General features: G+C 41.4%; 1 protein-coding gene across 19 annotated transcripts in view; it reads left to right on the forward strand.

Annotated features, from left to right (window-relative positions):
* The first annotated feature begins 9,644 nt into the window (after nucleotides 1–9,644).
* The window catches only part of Inpp4a (inositol polyphosphate-4-phosphatase type I A), a 149,208-nt gene continuing 133,672 nt past the window's right edge, over nucleotides 9,645–25,180 (forward strand). For all 19 annotated transcript variants that reach the window (XM_074050314.1, XM_074050318.1, XM_074050311.1 and 16 more), the window contains exon 1: nucleotides 9,645–9,869. The gene's annotated coding sequence lies outside the window, so the exon portion shown is untranslated. The remainder of the gene's footprint in view (nucleotides 9,870–25,180) is intronic.

The following is a 25,180-nucleotide window of genomic DNA, read 5'->3' on the forward strand; positions in this document are numbered from 1 at the left end:
ACCGGATCTAGTCCTCCCATCTCTGATCTGGCCAGATAGGGCCTAGCATGTTTTTTGTTTTTTGTCCCAGTTTTTTGTTTTATTGCTTTGCTTTAAGATTGTATTTGCTGAATTTCATGGTGAAAAGAGAGTAGGTAAGTTGGTAAGCACAAATAAAACATTAAAATAAAAATTATAGAGCTCCAATGATGGAGTGCTATTATTTTCTTCTAAATACAGTATCTCAGTCCTTTGGGGCTGCTATAAAAAAACATCATTGTCTAGGTGGCTTAAAAACAACAGAAATTCATTTCTCACAGTTCTGGAGGCTGGAAGTCCAAGATTAACGTACCAACAGATTCAGTGTTTAGTGAAGACTGCTTCCTGCTTCACTGCTCTCAAATGCACAGTAACCATGAAGCTCACTGATTATGATAGCTCTATGACTTTACAATGGCTTTAGATGTTGCAGGTAAGAGGTTTTTTATTGAAGCATCTGTCTTCAGATTATGATAGCTCTATGACTTTACAATGGCTTTAGATGTTGCAGGTAAGAGGTTTTTTATTGAAGCATCTGTCTTTAAAGAGTCAGATCTGAAGAGCTTTAAAAAGCTCTTTTGAAAGTTCCTTTGAAATCATTCAAGTTCTGTTTCAATAAGGCAATGATTATCAGATAAGAATTCCAGAATGGTCTTTGAAAAGTCTTTTAAATTTCATATGAACTTTTGAATATTAAAATTTAAATTTGCTTAAGATGTTAGTAGATACTGTCCAATTCCCAGTGAAATTGCCTGAGATCAGAGAATGATGAATGACACACTGTAAGTCATTTGGGTGACATTTCCCAGGGCTTTTGGTATAGCCACTTAAGCATGCAGACCCTCTTCACTGGCTCTTCCTGGTTGAGGGCAGTACTGGCAAACCGTAGGTCCAGATGACTGGGTCAACTTTGACAGTGATTTGAATCTTTCACCCATTTCTGGTGGTTATGCAGAACTCATAGTGTTAATTGAAATCAGCAGCCACAGATCTGGTAGCAATGTCAGACTATTGCTGTTTAAGCACTGGCCACATCTTTCTTAAATGTGTTAGAAGAGAGAAATTGTGTATTTGAATGATTGTAGTGTACAAAAATTCAGTGGGAGGGGACTCCAAGGGCACTCCTGCCAGAACTTGGAATGGTTTCCCAGGGTAAGAGAAGGGTTGGGCTAAGCAGGACACGTGTCCCCACGCAGGGCTGCCTCCCTGTGTAGAGGGCATGACTCAAAGACAGATCTGACGAGGTGGAGTGGGAAGGACAGGATCTTCAAACCCCATCTTTCAATGGGGCAGCAACATCTTTTTTAGAACATTGTTTTTAATTATTAAGGTGCCAAAGTAAGCATTCTGGCTGACCTCATTTGTAGGATTTAAGACTGACTTAAGGACTGGGGTGTGGCAGAGCACCTTGAGTTCAAACCCCAGTACCACAAAAAAAAAAAAAAAAAAACCTGACTTAATGACTGATAGTGAGCTAATTGCCAGATGTTTGTTCCTCTTGGTTGGTGCGATGGCTTTTGATATGGTGGTGATGGTCACATCACCTTCTCTCCCTTGTCTCTGTGAGGAGGCTGAGTGACCCTCATCTCACCCACCTAGTGTCCAGTACTACCTCTCAGGCATTCTTGCAGTTAGGCAGGTCATATGACCAGTCCTGCCAGTGACACATGAGCGGATGTGGTGTCAGTATCCAGGGGCACCTGTTCTACACGGTTCTCATTTTCAGTGACCTTGCAGTGATCTTGAGAAGCCTGGATCTCTGAATCCTTCCTACAACCCACAAGACTGAAATAGAATGAGAAATAAACCTTCACCTTGTGAGGCCAATGACATTTGATGTTTGTTTCTAACCTTTTATGACATCTGCCTTTGATTTATTTCAGATAAGATATTCTAAATGTTTTTTTTCTTATTTGTTTGTTTGGCTTATTTTTTTTTCTGAGACAGGGATACACTATGAAGCCCAGGATGCCCTCTAACTCTCCACCCTCCTGCCTGAGACACTCAAGTACTTGGATTCCAGGTGTGTGCCACCATGTCAGGCTTAACATTTCTCCCCCACACTCCTACCCCACCCCAAGGCTCACTGAGAAACTTTTGTAGGAACTAAACATGTTTATTACCTTGATTATGACAATGGTACCACAGGTGTATGCACATGTGCAAACTTATCAGATTTTATACATTAAACCCATGCAGTTTTTAAATATCAGTTGTACCTTATAAAGGTATTTTAAAATCTGCCTTTAATGTAGAAGGAAGCACTTTACTTCCTGTGCTAGTGAGCAAGAGTTATATTTGTACATTGATCATTTCCAGACCTGCCTCCTGAGTTGCAGTGCTCCTGCGGGTCGGGTCCTGTCCTGTTCCCAGGCTCCACAGAACCCCTCACTGCAATGGCCTCTTAGTTACGACTACCTGTGGGACAGGCAAGGGTGAGCTCAGGTGGAGTGGTATATGGTAAAGAGAAATGGGGGAGGGGCTCTAGCCATACCCACTTTCAGATGGGAAACTTAGCAAGATGAAGTGACTTGAGAGCATTTAGCTAAGGTCTGGCAAGGACTCTGGAAGCATCTAATCACCATGCTAAGTTATGCTAAATAGAGTTGGATCAGCTTCATAAGACTAAGCAGAATGTGTTCAAGTGCTTTCCTTGCAAATTTATTCTGATTCTATGGAAAGCTTTTTTTTTTTAAACATGGGTTGCAATCCATTCTTAAGTCATGAAATCAATCAAATGACAAGATTTAAGGGAATATAACAGAAAATAACAGACTGTGTTGGCACCATTCTTAGAAGTATTGATCCATGGTAATTGTATTTGTTACACACATATCCATGTGTGTTTGCAGTCAACACAGTCTAAAAGCAACTCAAGAGGTGCTTTAAGTGTTTGTGATGTTAATTAGAATAAAAAATGTACTGTGGCTCACACCTGTAATCCTAGCTACTTGGGAGGCTGAGATCAGGAGATCACAATTTCAGGCCAGCCTAGGCAAATAGTAAGATCCCATATCCAAAATAACTAGACCAAAATGGGGTGGAGGTGTGGCTCAAGCAGTAGAGCACCTGCTTTGCAAGTATGAAGCCCTGAGTTCAAACTCCAGTCCCATCAAAAAAAAAAAGCGAGCCAGGCATGGTGGTGCATATTTGTAATCCCAGCAACTGGGGGGTGTAGGAAGATGAACGTCCAAAGTGAGTCTAGGCAAAAGGATGAGACCTTATCTGAAAAGTAACCAAAGCAAAAAGGATTGATGACATGGCCAAGTGGTAGAACACTTGCTTAGCAAGCTCAAAGCATTGAGTTCAAACCCCAGTACTTCCAAAAAAGAAAGAAAAGGGGAAAAAAAAATTCCCCACTGTTCCTGGATTCCAGAACATGATGTGAACAGGACTGTTTTAGAAAGGCACCAATGTCAGCATGTTCTCTGGCAATCAGATATGTACCAGTGCTCCAGCAAACAAAGCCACAGCATCAAGGAATTGGCAAAATCAGAAACAGGAGTTGTCCTTTCAAAAAAGCCCATCCCAAAGGCCTCCCTCCCATATGCTGATTCTGGGAGACTACTAAGAAATGCTTCCAACTCTCCAAGAATCAACCAGACCTCCTCTCTTCCTTCCACACTCAGCAAGTCCACTATCCACTATCTCATCATCTCCTCTCCTCTCAACTCATCTCATCTCACCTCATCTCATCTCATCTTATCCCTAGCCTAGCCTCAACCTGCTTCAGACTAAATGGTCCATTTTAGCTGGAGAACAGGAAGCAATATGATATCCTTTGGAAGGAAAGCAAAATAGAGCAAATAAGAAAGGAAATCAAGTTTGCAAGGAGCAAGCAATTAGGCATCCCTGTGATATCTGCAACACTGTTTCTTGGATGTAGAGTGTGTGGGAACCACCTGGGGTAGGTATGTGGTGGGGCCAGACATTCTACATTCCTAGCAGTTTCCCTAGTGATACGGATGCTGCTGAACAGAGGACACACTTTTAGTAGCCAGGGTCTGTCTGGAATGCTTGGTGTGGAGGGGACACTCAAAATAATTGCTAAATTGAATCCAAGTCAATTATAATGGAGGTGAATTTGGGTTTATGCCAGGTCTATTCAACAACAACAGGTGGGATGAGGTGAAGCAAACAATTAAACCAGTGGTTCATAACCCTGATTGGACCATACAGGAAACCTTTATAAAATTCTAATGCTTGGGCTCCCATCTTCAGAGATGCTGATTTAATCTATTTGGGGCAGAGTCTCAGCAATTGTAACTTTTAAAAGCTCTCCAAGTGATCTGAATATTTAGTCAGGTTAGAAAAACACCAAACTCAATAGAACCATGTCACTGCTTTCTATATGCAAGGCATTGCACAAAGGGGAAGGCACTGGCAGGACAGTCTCACTTCATATTTTTTTCTCAAAATATTTTCTAGTTTCCCCTCTGAGTTCTTCTCCAATCCTTTGGTGATTGAGGACTGTGTTGTTTAATTTCTACTTATTTGCAAATTTCCTTGTGTTCTTGATTTCTATTTTAAGTCCTTTGTGGTCAGAGAACACATTTCTTATGACTTCCAATTACTTTTAGTTACTTAGATTTTTTTTTGTGGGTTACTGTATAGTCCATCCTGCAGAATGTTTCAGATGCAACTGAGCATCATGTGTATTGTGCTACTGTGTTGTGTAGTATTCCATAGACATGATAAGTCTAGCTGGTTTATAGGATTGTTCAAGTTTTCTATTTCTTTGTTGATCTGTTTAATTGCATTATGCATTAGAGTATTGAAATATTTAATCATTACTATAGCACTGTCTACTTCTGACTTTAATCCCTTCAAATTTTCTAAATGTATATTTTTGGGCACATATGTGTTTAAAATCTTCATGTTATATTGACCCTGCTATAAAATATCAATCTTTACTAATAGTTTTTTTAAGTCTGTTTTTTTCTGATATTATTATAACCACTCAGTACTCCCTTGGTTTCTGTTTTCATAATATACCTTTGCTCATTACTTTACCTGCTTGTAAAGCAAGCACTCTACCACTTGAGCCACACCTCCAGTCCACTTTGCTTTGGTTATTTCGGAAATAGGGTCTCAAGAACTATTTGCCAGGAAGACCTTGAATCTTGATCCTTCCAATCTGTTTCCCAAGTAGCTAGGATCACAGTCGTGAGCCACTGGTGCCCAGCTTGCATTTGTTTTTTAAACTAGAAAGAAGAAAAGCATTACAAACTGACTTTATCTTTTTTTCTTTGTATGAATTTCAGTTACTCCCTAACATCCTTTCATTCAGCCTATGAGACTTCCTTTAGTGCTTTTTGTAGAGTGGGTCTACCAGAAATAAAATTCAAGTCTTAATTTCTCCTTCATTTTTCAAAGTGAGTTTTCCTGAATATGAAATTCTGGATTTGAAGTCTTTTCCTTTCACTATTTGGGATGTGTCATCTTACTGTCTTCTGGTCCATGGTTTCTGATGAGAAATTAGCTGTTAATTTCATTGATGATCCTTTGTATAAGTTGCTTCTTTCTGTTTTTAAGACTTTCTCCATCTTTGGCTTTTGATAGTTTGATTGTACTGTACCAAGGTGTGGATCTCCTTGAGTTCATTCTGGTTGGAATTTATTCATCTTCTTGGATGTATAGCTTAATGTTTTTCATCAAATCTATAAAGTTTTTAGTAGTTATTGCTTCAAAAATTCTTTCACCACTTCTCCCCCCACCGCCCCTCTTTCTGGAACTCCCATTATATGTATTTGGAATGTTTCACAGTGTTCCACAGATCCTTCAAACTCTTTCAAGTTGATTTTTCTTCCCTGTTTTTCCTGTGTTCCTCAGACTATGTGATACCAACTGACTTACTTTCGAGTTCACTAATTCTCTCTTCTGCCAGCTTCACCCTGCTACTGTATCCTTCTAGTGAACTTTTCACTTCAGTTATTATACTTTTCAATTAGAGGAGGTTTTTTTGGTAGGAGTAGGTTTTGAACTCAGGGCTTCCTACTTGCAAAGCAAGTGCTCTACTGTTTGAGACATACCTCCAAATTAGAGATTTTTAAAAATGCAATTCCTATATTTTTATCTATATTCTGTCTTCAGTGAGATACCATCTTCATAATTTCATTTCATTATTGTTATTATTATTTTTTTGATGGGACTGGAGTTTGAACTCAGGGCTTTATGCCTGCTCTACACTTGAGCCACACCTCCAGCCCAATTTCCTTTAATTGTTGAGACATGGTTTCCATTAGTCCTTTAACATATTTAAAATAGCTGATTTACAGTCATTGTCTAGGACTGGAGATGTAGTTCGGTGGTGGAGCACTTGCCAAGCATGCATAAGAACCTAGGTTTGACTCTCATCACTACACACAAAAATATCTTTGTCTAGTAAGCCCAATGTTTGTGTTTTCTCAAGGACAGTCTACCAACTACCTGTTAGCCTATGTCCTTTCCTGTCCCTATGTATCTTGTAACTTTTTGTCAAAAACTGAACATCTTCTATCCCATATGTCAACTCTGGAAATTGTATTTTCCTCTTTCCCAGGGTTCATGGTTGTTTGTTGTTGTTGCTTTGCTTGTTTAGTGACTACATCAGTTAATTCTTAGGCTAATTCAATAAAGTCTATATTCTTTGTCATTTGTAGCCACTGATATGTCACTGTAGCCATTTATGGTTCTTGCTTGGTTAGCTTAACTGTTCACTAATGATTAGACAAATATTTCCTTAAATGCTGGAATTGAAAGTTTCCCCTTTTTGTGTTTATAGTGGGGGCTATATGTTTGCATGTTGGGGTGTGCTTTCAATTCTCAGGCAAGCAGTTGGTAACTTCCTTTACATCCTGCTTGCTCAAAGTCTCAAGGTTGCCCAGAAGTGATAAGCAGAGGCCTTCTCAGGTCTTTCCTTGGCTTGTGAACAGTGATGCACATATGCACATTATTTTAGATTTCCAGAAATGTTTCAGATTTTTTTCAACCCCATCCTCCATGGACATCTATTCCTCATTTTTAGCTTTTCAGTTTTTTAGTCAACCTTTTCTTAACTCCAACTAGTGTCACCAACTCAGGTGGCTGCAAAGTTAAATAACTGCCATTGGTTGTTTTTAACAGATGCCTGGTGGTCAGGGCCATTTGCAAAGAGAGCTCTTCATCATGTCAATTAAGGACAAACCCTGAGGATAGAGCTTTTCCAGGAGGCTGCTACAGAAGTCAAATAGTGATAATTCTATGGGGATAGGGCTTTTTGAGTTGCTCCAAATCCTTTTTTTGCACCTCTGCCAGATGCTAGAGTTGTTACTTTTCATAGCTATTATGGCTGCACAGCTGATGGTTTGCAAGTCTACATACATTCTGTAACAAAATCACTTTTACAAGTACTTGCTGAGCAAATAGAAGGCCTGAGTTCAATCCCCAGTACTGTCAAAAGAAAACATACATACCTGCAAACATCATTTAATGGCCTAAAAAGAAACTTTGATGTTAAAGTGGTTCTAGTCCTAAAGATAGCAGTGCTAAGGTTGTAGTTATTATGTGGATTATCTAAATCAGCTTACTCACTGTATATAGACTATTTAACTCAGTCTGCTCATCAGAATCTCCCAGGGCACTTGTTAAACTGCACATTGCCCCACTTTCAGAGTTTCAAATTTAGCCAGTTTATCTAAAATGGGATTTGGCAATTTGCATTTCCAGCAGGTTTTTGAGAGAATACTGGTGGCAGCAGTTGGGGGCCTTATGTTAAGAACTTCTGAAGGACTGGGATGCTGTGCCACCAGGACACCTCAGCAGTACTTTCAACACCATGGTATGATGCTTGAGAATGCCTAGCACTGTCTAAACCAATAAGCATGGCTCCCCTTCCCTTGCTACTTCTCATTCTGCAGTGGAATTGGGATGCTTTTGGCACACTGGAAACATGAATGACCTTTTAATATTATGCAGAATTGAATAATAATCAGCGACATTTCATTTGTTGTTTGTTATTGTTCTAAATGAATAAATGTTGAAATTAGACTGATGTCTATTTTTAAATGCTTGTGAATTTAAATTTGTTTCTCTGTTAAAAAGAACAACTTTTGATTTACAAACTTTCTTAGCTTGATTATAAATAGCCTGACTATCAAATGTATTGTCTGAATGGGAACACTTTTGAGAGTAAAAGGGGTGCCTATTAATAATTTTCCTGGAAAAAAAGATGTAAACTGGGACTGTCCCAGGCAAACCAAGGATATTAGCCACACTAATTTCAGAAAATGAAATATGATTTTTTTTCTTTGAGACTGGGTCTCGTTATGTAGCCCAGGCTATCCTCTAACTTGTGATTTTCCTGCCTTTGCTTCCTGAGTGACTGGGATTACAGGCATGTACCATTGTATCTGGCTAATATTTTTTCATTTCTACAGGCATGTTTGATTTTCTTGTCTTTAATTTTATAGTAAGGTCGAGGTTCTGTCAACATTCCCTTGCATTTACCTGAAGAAACAACAAAAGCTAAATGTTTTGTTAATAAATTTCTTTTCATGAGAAATAAAAAGTTAGATAAAAATAAAAATTCAAAATTCATTTTGTATATTTTTTCTATTTCAGATTATTGCCTGCATTTGGTTTTTGGTAACATGGAGAGATTCAGATCTAATTCTAAAGGAATTCAGAGAATTCTTGTTTAATTTCTATTTCTGACAAATTATTTCCTTTTTAAATAAAATTATGAGTACTTTTTTTTTAATACCTGAGATGTGAAGAAGTATTTTGGCTTACTGAATTAAAACAGCTTAGCTTCATTTAAGAATTTTAAAGGAGAAATTTTTTTCTGATAAAATATAAACACTCAAAGATAAATGTATATGTTTAGTATACATTTAGTATTTACCCCGGTCCACGCAGAAATGTTAAGGTTTAAACTCATATTAGAATAAAAAATTTCTCACTTGAAAGGTGGAGGTGGGAGGATTGCAAGTTTGAGGCCAACCTGGATTTTATGGCAAGTTCTAAGGCATTCTGGGTCACATAGCGAGATCCTGTCTCAAAAAAACCAAAATAAAATAAAGCAAAAAAAAAAAATTCTTCCAACATTTCTATTTTGTTTCCCGTGGAAAAATAGAATTTGCGGGGAGAAGTGTGAGGAATTGCTATCGTCGGAATGTATAAATGCACGTGTGCCAGAACAGGTCTCTAGGACATACATTCAGGTATTACAGTCTCTGCTTTTTGCTGACTCTGTATTTCCGAAGTGTTGAGATTTTATTTTTTCCCTGTTTCTGGGTGGAGGGCTAGCCTGCTCATCAGGGAGTGGTTACATCTGCACCTCCCAAAGCTCGCTGTTCCCACAGCAAATGGCTTGAGCGTGGCACCTGGTGGCGACTCCTCCAAGGGACCTTCTTCCTTGGGGATGTGTCAGACACCTCAGTGTTTATGAGGGTGAAAACGCCATCATTCCGTCCAGAAGTTTAAGCGGGCGACGCAGTGACAAGAGCGGGTGGGATGTTGCAGGAAGCCAGCAGCAGGAGCCAGCGCCAGCTGCTGGGACACCCAGCAACGCTGATGGAGCAGGCGGATGTAGCCAAGGGACGGGGCGCAAGCCCTCTGGATGCGCGGATACGCATGCGCGTCGAGGGGCGGGGCTAGGGCGGGGCCGTGCGCGGCGTCTGGAGCGACGGCGGCGGCCGGGTTCTGGCTGCTCTCGGGCAGCGGGTTTGTGGAGCGTGTGGACGCTGCAGGCCTAGGCAGGAGGACCAGCCCCTCCAGCCAGGCCAGACTTCACGACTGGGCGGCGAAACTGTTGCGGCGGGGCCCGGGCGCGCGGCCCAGAGGGACAGGGCACAGCTGAGCAGCCGGCGCCACGGGCCAGGGCTCGCCAGGTAAGTTGGGCCGGGTCGGACCGGGCCCGGGCGGCGCGGCGACTGTAGGAAGCCGGTGACGGGGTCGGAATGCTGGCGCCGGGGGCGCGTCCTGGTATCTGCTGGCGCCTGCGGTTGTCATGGAAATGGCACAGCCTAGAGGTTCGTGTCTGTGGAGAGCGATCCGAGCCCCGCCGACCCCTAGCCTGAGGACCGGCCGCCTGTGCTGGCGGGAGCTGCGGGATGCTGGACGCAGCGTCTCGAGCTCGAATCTCGACACCTGCCCCGTGCGTCTCGGGGGTTGGATCCAGTGACTCCAGACGCTGAAGGCCTCGCTGTGTTTCGTGTGTAAACATAATTGGGTAAAAATAAGCATGCATCTTAATGTAAGAAACCGGTCTCCATCCTTGCAACTCTTTTATCCTTTTCTGCCGGCTCATAACCCTGGACAGATTTATCCAATCTTAGCTTTTTATATTTTATTTCTCTTTGGCTTTGCTAGTCAGCTAATTGAGGCCTGAGAGATTTGCAGGGATCTGTGGCTAAATAGCTAGTCATGAACGTGTAGGCCATGGAAGACTGAAACACTCAAAATGTCAGACGTTAATTTGTATCTTTGTGGGAGAAGGAAGGGGGAGTTGATGGGCTCCACTTCCCTGCCCCTTGTCGGCTACCCTCTGACATTACATAATGATGGGTTCCTCTTGCTTGGAGTTGACAGATCATGAAAATATTCCTCTGGGTAAGAAGGAAGTACAACAAGCAGTTGCAAAGCCCATTTTCTTGTCTTTTGCTTTGCCTCCGAATGCGTTTTGTGTTGGGAATCTGCCTAAGAGTAGAATGTGGTTTGTCACCTATCCAATTGGCATCTGAACCAAGAAAATGTGGAGGAGGTGGCTGGTGGGATGTTTCAGTGAAATTCTGGCTGGTTCATCCCCAGTTCACAGTGGGTTGTATGTGCGCTATGGAGGACACCTGTGGGTTGGGGGACAGAGCAGGCCGACCTGGGTGTGAATTCTGGTTCTGCCACTTGGTAACTCTGTTTCTCAATGTTAAAAGGTGAGAACGGAACGTCCTTCACTGAGTATGTTTTGAAATCTAGATGCCGTTGGTATTGGTTAGTGCACACTGAATAGTTAGTTACAAGTTGTCCTAGAATTTAGCCTAATTTTTCTTTGGTTGAAAACAGTCTTTAACAGGAATTTTATTTTTGGATCTAAGCTAGGATCTTTATTTTGGAGGTTGTTTGCCAGAATGTTTCGTCCTGGAAGATTCAGTTCACTGGCTTCTTTTAAGAGAACTGGTGCACGTGTGAGGTGAGCATGGTGGTTCTGTTGGAGTGGTGGTGTCGAGAGACAGTGATGTCGTCTCAGGGGTGACATTGCATGTGAAAGGGAGCTTCAGAAGGCCTTGTTCCCTGTAGTGTCTTGTTAACTTGCTCTGCAGTAACAAGCCAAAGTCACTGGGAGGATTTAGCTCAAAGACTGCTCTTCAAGGAATGGATACTGGATAAACTCAAAAAGAAAGGGCCATATTTCTGCTGAGCTCTGCGATATAAATTTATCATATTTACCTAGTTATGTTACCTATCTACTAACTTTTCACTTGGCATCTTCTATCTCAAAGTATTTATCTGCTTAGGTAAGCCCTGTCTCCCAAGGAGATTCAGAGCCCAGAGCAGACGTTATAGTTTATTCCATTATTTTGAAAGCTAGATATTTTGTAGTATTGTTGTTAAAATTAATATTAGAGTTTTTAAATAACACTTTAAGGCACTGATGAAATAAAATAATACTCAAGAAAGCATTTTGTAAATGGTAGATTACCAGAGAAGTGGGATGTGTAGAGAACTATTGGCCCTCTAAGTCTCTATCTGCGTGCCTACCTGTACACATTCTCAGCCAGCATCTCTATGAATGCACCATAGGAATGACCTGGGAAGGCACTGTGGGACCAACTAACCTCTTCCCCACACTGTGACTTAGCATCTCAAGAATTCAGTTGGGCAGAGTGGAGAAGCAGACTTTCCACCAAGACTATTTTATCCTGTGTATACTTCTTAATGAAAAAATTCCTTTTTGACTTACATATTCCAGAAAAGTTCCCACACCGTCACCAACTAGTTATGGTGTCAGAAGCTTTGACTTTCACTGAGGAAAAAATAGCACAAATCCGTAACAAAGAAGGCTTAATTATTTCATTGTTGCTTTTGTAGAACTTGATTAATGAGGTGGTTTTAAGAGATGCTTCAAAACATCTTTTTGCATTGTTCTGGAGCAGAAGCTCTGTGAGGAGAGCATATTTTGTGGAGACCAACCCTTGCAGGGTTGCTTCATTTTGCCTGTCTTTCCCTGCCTTTAAGGAAAATGCCATCATGAACTTAATCCTTCGGAATTAATTTCTATTTTTATGCATATGTGCACCTCTCTTAATTTCTTTATAATTTGATATTTTTTCAGACTCACAGAAAAGTTGCAAGAATAAAGAATTCCCAGATACCTTTCATGCAGATTCTTCTAATGTTGACATTTTGCTACATTTCCTTTATACTTACATTTATGCTTGATTTGTTTAGATGACAATTTAATAATAACTTGTAGATTCAATGACCTTTTAAGTCTAAATACTTCATGTATTTTCTAAAATACAGCATTCTCTTGCATAACAATATAATAATTAAAAATTAGGAAATTAATGTTGATGCAGTGCTGTTATTTAAAGTACAGTCCTTATTCAGATCTTGCCAGTTGCCTCAGTAATATCTTTTAGAGCAAAAGAAAAACCAGTTCATTTGTTGCATTGAGTTGTTCCATCTCTGTAGTCTCCTTTAATCTGGAACAGTTCCTAAGTCTTTGTATTTCATAACATTGACATTTGAAGACTGCTGACTTTATGTAATGTCTCTCAATTTGGGTTTCCTCATGATTAGTTTCAGGTTATGCACTCTGGCAGGAGTAGCACAGGCTTGATGCTGCAGTCTTGTTAGCATGTCTCCTTGGGAGGAACATGTGGTCCATAGTCTCATTCACTCACCTTAACTTTGATGAGGATGGTGTCTCCCTCCTTGAAAAGTTGCATTTTCCCTTTGTAATTGATATGTATTTTACAGGGAAAAATTTTGAGACTTTGTAAGTACAATGTTGCTCCTCCGCTTAGCCACTAGTTTTAGAGTCCATTGATGCTTCTTTTCTCAATCATTGAGAGACCTGACAGATGGTGATTTTCTAATTCTGTATTTCCTACATTTATTAGTTGGAATTGTAATGAAAAGAAGAACTTTTCTTTCTCCCATATTTATTTAATTTTTGATTTACAACTCTGGATTCATGAATTCTTGCTTTATTCAATAGATTCTAGTCTGTTACTCTCATGTCTCATTTTATTGCTTAAATTTCTCAGATTTGGTCAGTGGGAGCCACTTCCAGCTGGCTCCTAGGTCCTTTTGACATGTTCCTGTCATTCTTTTTGGTACAAAATCTGCAAGACTTGGCCTGTACTTTCTTTGCCTCAGCCCTGGAATCAGCCATTTCTCCAGAGTCCTAGTTCTTTTTGGTGGGGGGGGGGAAGGGGGGAGAGAGAGTAGTAGAAACCAAGATGTGGACATTAGGTGTGCTGACTGCTACTGAAGTGTCATTGCTTCTACTTTGTGTGTGTGTGTGTGATGCTGGGGATTGAACCCAGGGCTTAACACATGTTAAAGCAAGTGTTCTGCTACTGAGCTACATCTCTAGTCCTTGTGTCATTGCTTCTGGACGTTTTCAGTGGTCAGAAGTTCTCATTGTAAATGTAAGTAGTCACATTGTACAAAATTTTCTGTAATTCGCTTTTCAAACTTAATTCTGTGTCCTGGAGACCTGTATGCATTAACATGATAAGATTACCCCTTTTGGGGAAGGCAGTCTATATTTCAGAGCATTGGATGTGCCATAATTTTAACCATCTGTTACTGATGGACATTTAGGTTGTCATTTCCAATTTTCTGCTCTAAAAACAGCGAGGAATCTGCAACCACATCACTGTTAATACTCATACTTCAGTTTTCTCAATCTCTGGAAGAATTTCTGGGACAAGGAGTAATTTTAAATTGAGAGTTTTACCAAATTGCTCCTCCAAGAGGCTTTATCAGTTTGTACTTTTTCTATTAGTGAGTGAAAGTGCCTGTTTCTGGTTGACTCGGCCAACATTGAAGAGAATGCATTTTGTTAATTTTGTTAATCTAAGGGCAAAGAAGCATTGTTTTAATTACATTTCCCAAATTGCCAAAAGAATTGAAGACCTTTTCATGCTAGCTTATATTTTAGCTCCTGTGAATTGCCTATTCCTATCCTTTACTAGTTTTTTCTTATTAGGTTCTTTATGTTACTGGAGAAGTTATTGTAACTTTGGTCTTTATTCTTGGCTGCCTGAGAAGGTTCTTTTACACCTGGTGATTTTTTTTTTTTTTATCCTAAAGCAGAAGAAACTTAACCTTTTCTGAGCACCCCCTACATACTAGACCCAGGCTAGGTCTCCCTGGCATCCTCTGAGAAGTACTGTTAAAAGGCGAGCTGTAGCATTGAGGAGGAAGCAGAGGTGAGGCATGCACCTGTCAGTAGTAGAAAAAAGCCACCTTGGATTCAAACCCAGGTCTGTCTGGATCTAGTGCCATTTCCGTTGAATCATTTAACTTCCTTCACAGGATTTTAAAATAAATGCTTTACTCTATGCATCATGGTAAGGCTGGTAATTAATTATTTAGACTCTTCAATGTCAATAATTTCTTTTTTTCAGGATTTTGCTTCATAAATCAGGAACTCAGTCCTGTGTGCTGAGCATACACACCTTTCAAAAGCATTGAATTTATCTCTAGACCTAGAATATGGAGCTTAACTTTCTGAGAGCCTCCAAGTAGTTTTGTAACCTTGGACAAATATTTAGTTTAATGTTTCTGTGCCCAGTTTTCTCATCTGCAAAACTGGGCTGATGGTAGCAGCAGTCATTGGGGCTTGTCATGGTATGAAATGATTTTATACCCCTTATGTGCTTGGTTGGAGCAGCCACTGGTGCCTAGTAATTGCAGGAACCTGAGCCCTTACGATGAGTTGATGTTTAGAGCACATCGGGTCCTTGTGGAACTTTGATTAGGTCAGCCTTTTCTCTACATGTTTAATCTCTTAACCATCCCTTTCTGGGGGTTAGGAAGCCAGGACCCAAGTTTTGTGTGCTCATCTTCACTTTCTGGTCTCTGCACACACCTTCCTCATGCCCTGTCATGGCTGTCAGGCCTGTGCCCATCAGCCAGGCCAGCTGTTTCCTAGCGTTTGCCCATAGCCCTGACGTGGGACAGGTGTGAGACTGTAGGCCTTTTAATGTGGAATATATTCAGTGAGGTTCTGCTGGTGGGGCCTTAGAAGCAGGAAGACAAATAAATGTGTGTGGACGGGATATTAGGGGATCATCTATCACTTCATGATAAAGATGAGGTGTTCATGTTCTGGAATTGTGTTAGGAAGACAGGGGTGTCTTTCTGGCCTCCAGGAAGAGGGGTGGGGACTCTGGAGGCAGAAAGCATTTCACCCTCTCCTAGTCCCCTTTCTGGGACTCTGTTAGTCTTTTCCTCACACACACCTGGTAATTCTCCTGACCTCAGACCCTGCAGTGCCCCTCTTGTTTTACCTTACCAAGTAGGATTCTGAGGTCTCCTGAAAGTCCTCTGCCTTCCTTCTTCCCCCAATCCTGACCAAAGCCCTTGTGTAACTGGTATGAGATGCTACAGAAGCTGTCTGATCAAATTAATCCATTCTAGGATATGGACTGCTTTTCTTTGCCTCTCCTGTGTTGCTTGCATTTTAAACAATGTATTTGCAAATCCATAACTTGGATTTTTTTTTTTTTTTTTTGTGGAACTGGGGCTTCACTTTGAGCTACTCCACCAGCCCTATTTTTATGAAGTGTTTTTTTTTTTTTTTCCCCCGGTGGTACTGGGGTTTGAACTCAGGCCCTCACGCTTGCTAGGCAGATGCTCTACTACTTGAGCCACTCCACCAGCCCATGAAGTGTTTTTTGAGATAGGGTCTCGTGAAACTATTTGCCTTGGCTGGCTTAAACCACGATCTTCCTGATCTGTGCCTCCTGAGTAGTTAGTATTATAGGCGTGAGAGCCACTGGTGCCTGGCTCCTTACTTGGATTTTTTTTTTTTTAATGACCCAGGTATATAAATTCTGGAAATATGAAGGAAGTATATTTAAGCAAGTGGGTGTTTCTAGGGAACAGGATCCTATTAGGAATCAGGGATTCCAAGTTCAAATTTCCCCTGGACTGTGGTTAGGATGCTTTTGGCTGCCAAGTAAACAATGACATTTATCATCTCAGAGAACTGAGATATGTCAGCAGGTGAGCAATTTCATCAAGGACCTAGATTCTTCTCTCCTGTCTGCAGCTATCACTGCTGGTTTCACTATAGGGCAAGTCACCTCATGGTCACAAGATGGGCATTAAAGTCGGTGGAGCTGTAGTGCTTCCTAGCTCCTATCCCACAGGAGCAGGAAAGCAGACACATCAGCTGGATCCCCAGTTGTAGTGTGCACCAGTCCTGCCATCCAGTTTGTGGGAGCAAGGGTTCATGTGCCTTCCCTGGTCTAGTAATATGGCTGATAGTGCTGCGTGCTGATTGGCTTAGGCTAGTGTTCCTCCAAGTGTGGTCCCCAGACCAGCAGCATCTGCAACACCTGAGAATTTGTTAAAAATGCCCTATCTCAGGCCCCGTGGAACCTACTGAATCAGAAACTCTGGGGTGGGCCCCAGAAATCTGCTTTAAGAAGCCCTTTTGGAGATTCTGAGCAAGGTCAGGTTTGAGATTTAGCCCCTTTTAAATTAAGATCCCTCCTCTCTCAGCTGGAGATGAGGCTGTTTTTTTCCTGAAGCCCAGGGAGGATAGGTCACATAATAGGGAGAAAGTAGAGTTGATGTTGGGTGGTTAGCCCTCAGTGTGAATCAAGTGGCTTGGCAAGTGCTTAAGGACCTGTCGGTAACTTTGCTCTCCTTTGCCTTGTGCTCCAGTTCATCTGTCCAGCTGAGTTTCCTGGCCCTTGTGCCTACAGCCTCTCTAGCTGTTTTAAGTATGGCCCTAGTGTATTCTCCCTGTAGGACCTGGTACTGAAGGAAGTAACATGGACAATACCTCAGCCCCAGAGTCTTTCTCTGGCCCAACAGGCATGGCATCCTCTGGACTGGCATGGAGGATCTAGCTCTTCTGACTCACTTTCCCAAGACATTTCTGAGTGTTTTCTGATACATAGGGTTTGCATGATCTGTCACTCCTCACTCAGTTTGGGAAAAGAGAGAACAATACAGTTAGGAGGGACTCGAGAAATATTTGGGGAATTAACCTGAAGACAGCCTTTTGGTGGTGGTTGGTAACCCTTTCTGGCTATGCCTCGTATGACCTGCTTTGTGTCTCCCTTTCACAAGTATAGCTCCCACTTTATGTTTTGGTAAAGGAACATAGCCACCACCACAATGAAATCAGAATGCTCCACTGTAAATTGAGGTATTTCTAGTTTTTCATGACTTTCTAAGATTTAAAGCTGAATCTCAGTACATAAAAATGATACTGAAGCACAGAGCTCTAACCCCATTAGCACTAATTGCTGAGAAGGAGGTACACCTGAGGAGAAGACAGGTCTGAGAAGGGTCCACAGCTGTGTTTTAAAGGGCAGTGGTTCAATTTGAGGTCATGACTAGCATTTTAAAAGTTTTTTGGAAATAGTAAAACCAAGTATGTTTACTAAAGGAAGGGTATGTATTTTTTTGTAAAACATTTAATTACTTGCATGTGGTATAATTTGAGTATTGTAATAATGATGTTTCTTGCTGTGGGTCAAGTCCTAGAGCTGAGTGCTGGGAGGGGGGGTTCTAACCTATAGTGAAGAGGACTTACACTGGAGGTCTTTTCCTGGGGACAGAATGTGGGTGCCTATGACCGCCACAGGTGGAGAACCATAAAGCTGAGATGACAGGTGCCTTTTAGCAGTGTGGCTCGGAGCAGTGGAGCTTGTGCTGTAGGGATAGCAATCAAGAAATTTTGATTGTTCTTAATGTGGTTTGTTGTCTGTGGTCTTTGGCCACCTGGGTCAGATAGACCCTCCTAATGGCATTGGGAGAGACAGCAGAGACTGACAGGGAGTATGTTGATTTGTCAGACACCTGCAAGTTCTCTAACTAGGTGGATGGTCTGTCTACCTACAGAAAAAGATTGAGAGATCCTCCTTGTTTGAGGCAGAACCTCCGCAGAACCATGGCTGCCTGTTATTCCCTCTGAGTTCCTTTGCCTCAGCAATGACATGACAGCTTCTAAGTTACCTTAGCGTGACCTAAGCTGCTTTAGGAAGATGCATTATTTAATGCAGGGATCAGTCTGGTTTTTATGGTTTTTTTTTTATTAAAAAGCATAAGCAGGGGTGTCTGTTTTTTGAGGGAGAGGACAAGTTGGATTTTAGGAAGAAAAAGGGCTGGATGTAAACCTGAGTCAACTTTGTCAGTTGAAAAAATGGGAAAGGGCCTGGCTCACAGGGGGATGAGGGAATTAGTATAAGTGGGAGAAATCTTTGATTTGCAGAGTGCTGGCAGACCAATGTAGCTTGGGAGTGTTTTGGCCTCTTAATTTTTGCAGTCTTGGTAACTTTTCCCCACAATGCTCCCATTTTAAAATGTGCTCAAAGGGCTATAGTACATCCCATCTCTGACTGCTGCTCAAGGCATCTCTGGAGGAAATAACATATTGCAGAAGTGGGAGGTGCTGAGAAAGCTGGATGGCCAGCAAAGGTCAGGGGGAAGGATGTGGGTGGGGTGGGAGAAGGAAGTGGGAGGAGCCTGCATGCTACCAGCTTTCAGTCGATGGTCACTGACCCATCTGTCTTCTACTAACACTTTTTTTAAGCATGTAAAAACCTGTGATTGTGTGTGACAGACTGTTGAATATTTTCATATTTCTTAGTCAATTTCTATACAAAAGTCAAAAGGAATGATTATATCACATGCTTGGGTGATAATAGGGATGAGACAGAATAATTGATAGAACCCAATTAAGAAGGGGCTTAGGTGCAAGAAATGTCAAGGGACCACTGAATCTTCCGAACATAGTTATTCCCCTGGTTTGGGAGAGGACAGGGAGAGGCGAGTGGGTTGGCCTTGGGGGAAGCACTCTGCTGGTAGACTGTGCCCACCTCAGGTGGGAGGGAATGGCTAGAATCTTGTTTGGATTTTGCCCCCACTTTGCCAGTGATTTGGTGCAGTTGTACCTGAACCTCTCTCTTCTCCTTCCTGTTCATGTTGAGAAGGTGATTTCCTTCATTTCGGTACCCATCAGCACACTCTCTGATAGAGAATAGAGATGTAATAGTGCCTAAGGGCTGCATGGATGAAACATTGCTTGTTCTTATCTGGTTGGCATTGGGCTGACATACACAGTGCCTATTTAAGGAAGTCCTGCTTCCCTCGTCTGTTGCCTTGGAAATCCTGCCTCTTCTCCTTTCACTTTCTCTCCTCTCCGCAGTGATTCAGCAGTAGCTTTCTATAGTAGCAGAAATTCCTGTGTGTCAGGGGCCCTGGAGTTACCCACGGGTGTCGGTGGAGAGGGGAGCTGTGTGGGTATCACAGACCAAGCTTTTCTTGGCCCAGGTAGAGCATGCAGGGCCTTTCCCTGGCTTCTGCAGCTCCTCATCCCCACATCCCTCCATCAGAGGCCTTTGCAGATTGTCCCCCAGCACCCTACAGGTGCAGTCCAAAGCCATCATTTTTTCATGGGAGGATGGAGACCACACACTCCAGCACAATTACCCCTGATAATTTATTCATGTTCATCTTCTGGTTCAGGTCCGAACTTTCCTTCCTAATGGTCAGACATCCCTTCCTGACTTCTTCACTTACCTCTCTCTATGACATGCTTTTCCCTTAGTTTTGGCCAACCTTATTTCCCTTTTCGTTAAATTTTTATTTTTAATTGACACATAAATGTACATATTCATGGTGTATAGTTTGATATTTCAGAACATATATCCCAGTGCGCAATATGATCAGATCAGGGTAATTAGCAGGTCTGTCACTTCAGACATCTATAATTTCTTTGTGTTGGGAACATTCAAAGTCTTCTCTACTAGCTACTTTGAAATATTCGGTTAATTGTTGTCAACTATAGCTATCCTACTGTGCTAAAGAACATTAGAAATTATCCAACTGTACCTCTGTACCCATTAAACAACTTCTCTCCATTTTCCCTCCCCCCACCCTTTCCAGGCTCTGATAAATGCTTCTATTTTCTATTTCTTTGAGATCAACTTTTTAGCTTCTATATATAAGTGAGAACATGCTTCATTAGACTTTTTTATGCCTTATTTTATTTGACATAATGTACTCTATTTCCAACTATGTTGCTGCAAATGACAGAAATTCATCTTTTTTATGGCTGAATAATATTCCATGTGTATACATACTACAGTTTCTTTATCCATTCATCTGTCAGTGGATATTCAGGTTGATTCCATGTCTTGGCTGCTGTGAATAGTTCTGCAATAGGCACACAAGTACAGATGTCTCTTCAGCATAACTGATTTCGGTTCCTTTGAAAGTATTCTCAGTAGTGGGATTGCTGGGTTATATGGTAGAGCTATTTCTAGAGTTTGAGGAACCCTCATGGTGTTTTCCATAATGGCTATCCTCACAGTATATGAGAGTTCTTTCTCTGCATCTGCCAGCATTTGTTTCTCTCTCTTTCTCTTCCTCTGCCCCCCATCTCCTTTCTCTCCCTTCCTTCCTCTGCTCACTCCTCTGAGATGGGGGTCTCACTGTGTTGCTCTTGCTAGTCTTTACTCCCAGGCTCAAGTGATCCTCCCACCATAGCCTCAGCTTCCTGAGTACTGGAACTGCAGGCATGTTTTTGTCTTTTTTTGGTAATAGCCGTTCTAATTGGGTTGAGGTGATATCCTCATTGAAGTTTTAATATGCATTTTTCTGATGATTAATGATGTTGAACACTTTTTCATCTGCTTGTTGGTTAGTTATATATCCTCTTTTGAGAAATGTCTATTCAGATCGTTTGCTCATTTTTTTAATTAAAAAAAATTCTATGCTTTTGCATTCCTTCTTGAATACCTTCTAGTTTGCAGGTATTTTCTTCCATTCTGTAGGTTGCCTTTCACTCTTGATTTTTTTCCTCTACTCAGTGGAAGCTTTTTGGTTTGATGGAATCCCACTAATCAGTTTTTGCTTTTGCTGCTTGTGCTTTTGGGGTCATATCCAAAAAATCTTTGACCAGACACCAGTGTCCCAAAGCATTTTCTGTTTTCTTCTAGTAATTTCATAGTTTTGGATTTTACATTTAAATCTTTTATCTATTTGAGTTGATTTTTTTTTTATACAGTGTGAGATAGAGGCCTAGATCTTTTTCCTCTGAATATGGATATCCAGTTTTTCCAACATCATGTTTTTTTTATGGGGGGAGGACAAGAAAGTTTTTAAGTAAAGTAAAGCAAAGAAAGGGCAGTATACAATCTATACATGTGATAACAGGTGCAATAAGTACTGTAACATCGGGGATATTTATGGTGTAAAAGTATGTTGTGGGATTGGCTCAAATTTACCTTATGAGTGTTTCCCTTGTTTCCAAATGCCAGATATATTTAATCATTTTTTCCCAGCACCATTTGTTGACAAGACTTTCTCCAGTTATGTTCTTACTGACTTTGCAGAAAATCAGTTGACTGGAAATATGTGGGTTTTTTCCTTGGTTTTCTATTCTCTTCCATCTGTCTCTGTGTGTATTTTTATGGCAGTACCATGCTGTTTTGGTTTCTATAGCTTTGCAATATGTTTTGAAGTCAGGTATTGTAATATTGCCAAGTTTTTTGCTCAAGATTGCTAGCTATTTGGGATCTTTTGTGGTTTCACACAAATTTTAGGAGTGTTTTTTCAATTTCTGTGAAAAAGGCTATTGGTATTTTGGTGACGTATTTTATTTCCTATTAGCCATGTTTGACTTGTTGCAAAAAGGATAGATGGGTTTAAAGTTAACAGTTAAAGCATAAACTGATTAAAAGGAAACAAAATCTTCAAGTAGATACAACTATATGAGTACTGTCCCTTCAGGAAGAGTCCTTAAACTCTGAACATATTTCATGGATGCTGACATGGCTAAAAGCATTCACGTTCTTCAGTCGCATGCCTTTCTTCTGAAACACTACAGAGCCACAAGGTCAGGGCTTGTCTTACTTGATAGTACAAGTGATTGCAAATAGTCAGTGTCAAGATGGTCATTCCCTGAGACACATGTATGGGGGAGGAAGATCTTTTGTTTTGAGCCACCTTTATTATATAATCTTTCTTTAATTTGTTAAATATCTTTACCAAGATAGATATTAATGTTTGGTCAAAGAGAGAAGAAAAGCCAGTGGGTGGTTGTGAAGTAGTGAGGCCTGTTGTAGGGGTAGTTACTTGGCTTAAAGAGAAGGGATTCCTAATGTGGCAGCAGTTCCACTGGAAATGGCCCTGGTACCAACTTGATTGGTAAGAAGCATCCATGTTTTAAAGTTAATCTTAGTTTCTCCCATGGGTAATATTGGCCTTTTGCATTGGGGATTTGTCTGTCCCCCAGCCCTGATGCTGTCAGGGAGCTGGGCCACCCTGTCTGTAGGTTTGTCTTCCTTACAGCTGCCTACACAGTCTCAGCCCCTGCAATAGTGGTTATGACCCATTTCAAGCAGGATTAGATGAGATGATCAAATTCCAGGGTAGTAATTGCTGTGTCATTTCTTGGAACCTGGGCATCACAAGGTTTGACCTGTGTTACATACTTACAGGTAGACTGTTTTGAAAACTGTGCACTTATACCAGTGTTTGTCCTAGCAACTAGCAACCCATGGTTTAGACTGTGAACCTAACTTAGTCGACTAATTGTACTGAAAATGGGTTATTTTTACCTCATAATGTAGATTTGTCTACACTAAATATACAAGCCAAGCTATTAGGTGTTTGGGGCAGTAAATAGGAATCTGGTATATGAAAGCTGTTTGCACTTGCTACCCAGGCAGGCCAGAAATAGGATTGGTAGCTTTTTTAGAATTATAACTGTTGGTTATATTAGGGAGAAACTGTTTTATAAAGTAACTCTATAACCCAATGAATCTTGTTATGTTTAAAAGGTCTCATGAGAACACACTCACCCTAGTCTGGAGCCCAGGGTAAATTTGAAAATGTTTTATTTGAACACTTTCTGGAAACATGTGACTATTATCAAACTTAAATCTAAAGTAGTATCTTTCCTTACCCCAAGTTCTCAGCATTCTAGTAAGCTCATATTCTGTGCTATTGGATAGAAGTGAGGAATGGCAAGATTGTTGGTATTAGATATAACTGTATATAACAACAAGATCTGAAGAAAAGAAACTTAGTCAAGATAGACATTTATTGGTAAGATAGACTTTATTTGTCTTTCTGTACTAAGGTCTGGAGATGAGCAGTCGGATCTTACACCCTGCCATTTCTAGAGCAAGACTCAGGGCCTCATTTCCTGGATGATGAATAGCCAGTTTGTGGGTATTCCAAGCACCAGCTAGGGCTGGAGGTGTAGTTCAGTGGCAGAACATTTGTCTAGCAGGCATGAAGCCCTGGAATTTGATCCTCAGCATCACAAAGTGATGATGGTTATGATAAAAGTATCATTCAAAACACCAGGCTTGAGGAAGGCAAACTTCCTGAGAGCTCCTTGCAAAACTTCAGGTTCACATCTCAGTGATAATAACTGAATCCCTGGCCACACCTAGCTGTAAGGGAGGGGAATAGACCTGTTCCAGCTACAAGTCAGAGTTCTTTATCTGTTACTAAGGGGGAAGTGGAGGAGAAATGATATTAAACATAACTAGTTATGTCTTCTTTGCAAGTTATCTTTTTTTGGAAAATGGGCCTTTGTACTTGGTAGGAAAATGTTGGAGAAGTTTCTCTGGCCTAATGGTTGGGTTAGGCAACTAACTAAAAATTCTTTTCTCACTTCTACATGTGCTTTCTTGCTTGAGTTTGAAAGAGGTCAATAAATCACTTTTTCCTTTATTTCCTCATTTGAAGAATGGAAATGGTAGAATTCTAAATTTTCAGAGCCAGTGCCAGGCTCTTAGACCAGAGCTACTTTTTACCATGAACTCTCTTGGTGTTTCTGGATCTGTGGGGTGTCTCCAGAAGGGAAGGAATTCCTGGGTTGAGTGGTGGATTTCAGACAGATCTTAACTGTCTAGGCTAGGGCTAGTATAGTTGGCCTTTAGGAAGCATCTAAGTTCAAGATGGCAATCACCACAGGCCTAGATTACTGAAGCTCTTGGTTCTTAATGAATTTTCACATTTGCTACAAGTATGATGGGAACATTCACAGGGCACAGAAAATGATACCAGGTCAAGATTGTATAGAGTGCTTAGGCAGGAACCATGCTCTTTTGGCGGACATGCCGAATGGTGCAGATCTGGACTAGTCCAGGGGAAGGAGTCACACTGACTGCCCCTAACCTAGCAGTCTCAGCTGTTGGTAAAATCAGTACTCTGAATCCCTAACCTGAGTCTCCTGCCTACTCCTTTGAACTCCAGTGGAGTGACCTGAGAGTGTGGGTGGCACAGTTCTGCTAGTGGGTTTCAGGGAACTGTCATTAGGAGATTAGAGGGTCAGTGCTGGGCAGACAAAAGATAAATCACTCTGCCAGAGGCTCCCTGAATGGCTGGTAGACAAAGTGCTCAGGCTTGGGTGGCTGTCTTACCTGCTCCTCCTGGTGTGTGATTCCCTCACAGTAACTCCTGCAGTGTCTTACTGCGTTTCATGGAGGGGGCATCATGGTGGCCCACAATGGCATTCACAAGCATGAAGATTGCCAGAGCTCTCTGGGGACATGCCCTGTGAACATTGCTGATCTGGGGTTGCCTAAGACTTAAGTGTTCTTCAGAGTAGGGACAATAGCCCAGTTTTTCTTGTATCTCGAGTGCCCCACAGTGCCTGGCATAAAATGGGTGTAGAAATCAATGTTTATTGAGTGAATGAATGAACAAATCATTCTATTATTGTTATAAGTAGCAAGAAAAATCTTGTCCTCTCTGGGAAGATAGCTGCTTCCTGGAGGTCGAGCTGGGGTTCAGCCTACCTGAGGAGAAGGAACTGAGACCAGAATGGTGCACAGCTGTTGACCCCCTGAATTCTTAGGCTGAAACCAAAACCTTCATCTTGTCCCACAGTACTTGTCACAGGCAGAAGCCTATTCTCAGCAGTGACTGTTTGTGACCTTGACACATGAGCCTTCTCATCCATCTGTCTAGATCCTGGGGGCTG

This window comes from Castor canadensis, chromosome 12, assembly GCF_047511655.1.
Source record: "Castor canadensis chromosome 12, mCasCan1.hap1v2, whole genome shotgun sequence".
NCBI lineage: Eukaryota > Metazoa > Chordata > Mammalia > Rodentia > Castoridae > Castor > Castor canadensis.